We start from the raw sequence: 5,014 nt of genomic DNA, 5'->3' as shown, positions 1-5,014 counted from the left end.
ATGGAAGCTGATTAAGCCGCATACTGCAATAAATCTTGAAATCAGAAACTACTTGAGTGTTCATTTTTGTTTAATCAGATTATTAATAAAACAAATAGCCTTTTAATTATTCTTCTAGTATACTCCTCTCTTCCTATCTCATGCCTTTCATGAATTATTTTAGTTATTAACCTGAGTATCAGTTGTCATTGTCCCCAGAAGAAAATATTCAAGGATTATATGTTACACAGAATTGTATTTTCCAGACGATAGGGAAAATAACTTATTTTCTCCACTTGAGTTTTATTTAGTTTTCCACTTCAAAGGTAATTATTTTTTTTTCTGTATACTATAGTTGTAACACCAAATTAGCTATTCCCCAAATCTCCAATTTGTGATACGGTCGACCAACCCCCAGATCCTGTCCAAGTGCTCCAAAAGAAAACAGGGATCCAAAGCAAATTACTGCTGTCAATATTAGTATCCCATTCTCTTTAAATGAATGGATTGAAGTTCCAAGCATAAGCATCGAAGTATATCATGCTTTTTTAAGTTTCGCTCTACTGTTGAGATATTTTTTTTCCAACAAGTTAATTGGGGATCCAATGATCTTTCTGAAAAGAATAAAGTCTTTTTTTAAATCTATTGCCTAGACTTTGTATAAACTCTACTAATACACGTTGCCATCTAACTCTTTTCTGGAATTTCTAAGGAATTTTCTAGACTTAAATAGCTATGAAAGTATCGGGGCTATGTTTCAGGTGGAGGTCAAGTGATACATGGGACACATTTTAATCCTTCTATCATAAAATAAAAGTTATTTAAGTTAACTGTTTCATAGAGTAGTTTTCTTTTTTTTTAAGCTTTGACAGAGGAGGAAAGCCAGTATAAGGTGAAATAAAGTCATGGTGAAGACAAGAGTTTTAAGGAGTATCTTTTGCAAGTGTTGCATCCTTGGTTTTATTCAAGACCCCTAGCCAGGGAGTAGATTGGTATTACTCTCCACATCTGAAAAGAAATGAGGAAAAGGTGGTAATTAGCCCAACCCCACGGAGCTAATGAAGACAGCTCGGATAGACCTCTTTGGTACTGAGCCTTGGCCCACTGAACCATGCTGTCCTTTCCCCAACTGCTCACTCTGGGCCCTTCTCAACATTTCAGCAGTGCTGTAGCTGAAATACAAAAGACGCCTCAACTTCTCATCACCTGGAGGAAATGCACAGCAATACCAGGCCTTTGGGGGCAAGGAAAGGGTCAAATAGCTCTGTTGAACTCCCTCAAGTGCTCAGTACAGTACACTGATTGATTGAGAGCTCCCCCAGATCTGCTCCTGCCACTGCAAGAGCTTTAAGTTAGAAGGACCTCCCCAGGAGTCCTTAGAGATTTAAGGTGTCCTGGGGCCATCATCCTAAGCTACTGCCAAATTGGCAGACATGTGTGGTCTGCCCTCTTCCTCCCTTAAATGCCTGTGGCTCGGAGCTCCTAAACTGAACCTGAATAGGCCTGAATAATAATATAATAATAGTGATGGTATCCATTAAGCACTTAGTACATGCAAAGCACTGTTCTAAGTGCTAGGGAGGTTACAAGGTGATCAGGTTGTCCCAGAGGGGGATCACAGTTTTAATCCCCATTTTACAGATGAGGTAACTCAGGCGCAGAGAGATTAAGTGACTTGCCCAAAGTCACACAGCTGACAGTTGGCAGAGCTGGGATTTGAACCCATGATCTCTGACTCCAAAGCCGATGCTCTTTCCACTTGGCCGGACTACAGAAACACAAAAATGCATGCTGAGTTGAGGGTGTCCCTTTTCTAATTGTCCACCTGGGCTGAAATCAAACCCAGGGGTAAAGGAGTGACGACACCAATTCCACTAATATTTGATACCATACCTCTCTCCTGGGAGGTAGAGGGAAGCCAATTCTAGGTTCTCCAGTGGCTGTTTTCCCCTTCTACTTCTTAGAATCAGCATGGCATAGCGAGAAGCGGCACAGCCTAGTGAGAAGAGCACAGGCCTGCATCTGGAAAATGGGGATTAAGACTGTGAGCCCCACGTGGGACAACCTGATCACCTTGTATTCCCCCCAGCACTTAGAACAGTGCTTTGCACATAGTAAGCGCTTAACAAATACCATCATGATGATGGGAGTCTGAGGACAAGGGTTCTAATCCTGGCTCTGCCACTTCTGTGCTGTGACGTTGGGCACGTCATTTTGCTTCTCTGTGCCTCACTTACCTCATCTGTAAAATGGGGATTAAGATGGCGAAATTTGTGTGGGACAGGGATTCTGTCCAACCCAATTATCTTCTACCTAGCCCAGCACCTACTACTGTGCCTGGCACACAGTGAGCGCTTAACAAATACCATAAAAAGGTGGTGAAGTAGTGCTTTGAGTGAGTTCTGGTGTGACCCAACAGTCCTGTAATTTTCTTCATTTAAAAAAAAACACACAATAAATGGAATGTATAGGGTGCTAAGCAGTATATGCAGAACTTGGAAGATTATAATACAATTGAGTTGGTAGACACGATCCCTGTCCTCAAGGAGCATACAGTCTAGAGAGGGGAGACAGAAACTAAAATGGAATCCAGATGTTCATTAGCGACTTTCCAGACCACTCTTCTGTCTCCTCATTAAAGTGATGATTGATTGAGTTTAAGAAGCAGTTCACTAGGGGCTAAGGAAAGATGCAAAGAACTTCAAGCAGTTCCTGGACCACAGCCGGTTTGCAGACCAAAAAGACGGGTGGGTAGGAGGTACATTGGGAAGAAATAATAGGTCCAATTCAGTAAAGGACACGCTTCCCCAGTAACACTAACAACAAGTAAAGGACCTGCACTTTACTGCTAGCAGACATTAACCCAGGCTCCTCTCAGCAATTAAAATAGCTCTAGAATTTCTTAAGCATTTACTATGTGCCAGGCACTGTACTAAAACACTGGAATGAATATGAGATCATCCTCTCAGAGCCGCCCCTGGAGAGTTTCCGGTACTCTACCAGTCTCGACTACTGGAGGCAGAGTGAAGCAGAGGTACACCCGTTCCATTCCTAGCTTGGGCTGTGGCTAGAGAGTGGCAGGCAATCTGCTACAAGTCAAAACTCACCAGTGCTGGGCAGCAGCAGCATGGGAGAAAGTCGAGGGTGGAGACTCAGGTTTACTGCTGGGGAAGCAGCGTGGCTCAGTGGAAAGAGCCCGGGCTTTGGAGTCAGAGGTCATGGGTTCAAATTCTGGCCCTGCCACTGGTCAGCTGTGTGACTTTGGGCAAGTAACTTAACTTCTCTGTGCCTCAGTTACCTCATCTGTAAAATGGGGATTAAGACTGTGAGCCCCAAAAGGAACAACCTGATCACCTTGTAACCTCCCCAGCGCTTAGAACAGTGCTTTGCACATAGTAGGCACTTAATAAATGCCATTATTATTATTACTGCGTGGAAGGAGGTAATGGTAAACCACTTCTGTATTTTGACCAAGAAAACTATGGATACACTACCAGAACGACTGCAGATGGAGGTGGGGGGTTCTGGGAGAGATGTGTCCATGGAGTCACTTATAAGTGTATGAGCCCCATGTGGGACATGGACTGTGTCCAATCTGATGAACTAGTACCCCAGTGCTTAGATCAGTGCTGGGCACATTGTGAGGGCTTAACAAATACCATAAGTGTTATTACTGGGTAGAGCAGGGGCCTGGGAGTTAGAAGTAGTGTGACTTCCCACCTTCCCTCCAACACAGTAAGTGGTTAAATACCATAAAAATAGTTGAGGCTGCTGAAATGTTGAAAAGGGCCCAGAGTGAGCAGTTGGGGGAAGGACAGTGTGGCTAAGTGGACCAAGGCTTAGGGTGCCAACAGAGTACCAATGAGGTCTACCCCAGCTGTCCTCATTAGCTCCCTGGGGTTGGGCTAATTGCCGCTTCTCCTCATTCCTTTTCAGATGTGGTGAGTAATACCAATCTACTCCCTGGATAGGGATCTTGAATAAAAACAATGGGTTCAGCACTGGGGTCAGGACAGTCAGCTGGATTTATTGAGCCCTTACTCTGTGCAGAGCACTGTACTACGCACCTGGGAGAAAATAATATAACAATAAAGACACGCTTCTCTCCTTCTACAACCCAGCCTGCACACTTCACTTTTCTAGTGCTAACCTTCTCACTGTGCCTTGATCTCACCTGACTCACCAGCCAACCCCTGGTCCACGTCCTGCTCGTGGCCTGGAATGCTCTCCCTCCTCAAATCCAACAGTTACACTCCCCATCCTTCAAAGCCAAATTGAAGGCACATCTCCTCAAAAAAGGAGATTAAGTTCCACTTTTCCTCAGCTTCCACTCGCTTCTGCATTTCCCTGACTTGCTCTCTTTGCTCTTCCCCCTTCTAAGCCCCACCAAACTTACGTGCATATCTGTAATTTTATTTATTTGCACTGATGTCTAGAGAAGCAGCATGGCTCAGTGGAAAGAGCATGGGCTTTGGAGTCAGAGGTCATGGGTTCAAATATCAGCTCTGCCAATTGTCAGCTGTGTGACTTTGGGCAAGTCACCTAACTTCTCTGTGCCTCAGTTACCTCATCTGTAAAATGGGGATTAAGACTGTGAGCCCCCTGTGGGACAACCTGATCACCTTGTAACCTCCCCAGTGCTTAGAATAGTGCTTTGCACATAGTAAGCGCCTAATAAATGCCATTATTATTAACTCCTCCTCTTAAGACTGTGGGCTCATTGTGTGCAGGAAATGTCATTGTTCATTGTTTTATTATAGTTTCCCAAGCACTTAGTACAGTGCTCTGCACACAGTAAGTCCTCAATAGAACTGAATGAATGAATCAATCAATGCTCACAACAAGCTTACAGTCTACAGGAGGACAGTCCTGGGTCAAAGTCCAAGCAGTTGGGCAAGTAAGACATCTGCGAGCCCCATTCTTGTGGGCCAGAACTCCGCAATGGCAGGAGGGAAGATAGGGGAGGAGGAAATCTCTGCAGATTCCACCACCACCCCACAGACCACAGTAGTTCCATGGGGGCAGAGAGAGGCCT

At 44.5% G+C, this 5,014-nt stretch overlaps 1 non-coding gene across 1 annotated transcript; it reads left to right on the top strand.

Annotated features, from left to right (window-relative positions):
- The first annotated feature begins 2,938 nt into the window (after positions 1 to 2,938).
- On the top strand, positions 2,939 to 3,076 carry LOC119930278. Its single transcript, XR_005451760.1, has one exon. It is a non-coding gene; the product is annotated as a small nucleolar RNA SNORA7 (small nucleolar RNA).
- The last annotated feature ends 1,938 nt before the right edge of the window (positions 3,077 to 5,014 follow it).

This window comes from Tachyglossus aculeatus, chromosome 6 (genome assembly GCF_015852505.1).
Source record: "Tachyglossus aculeatus isolate mTacAcu1 chromosome 6, mTacAcu1.pri, whole genome shotgun sequence".
In the NCBI taxonomy this organism is placed as follows: Eukaryota; Metazoa; Chordata; class Mammalia; order Monotremata; family Tachyglossidae; genus Tachyglossus; species Tachyglossus aculeatus.
The sequence above is the reverse complement of the archived record's forward strand: the minus strand, read 5'-3'. Positions and strand labels throughout refer to the sequence as shown.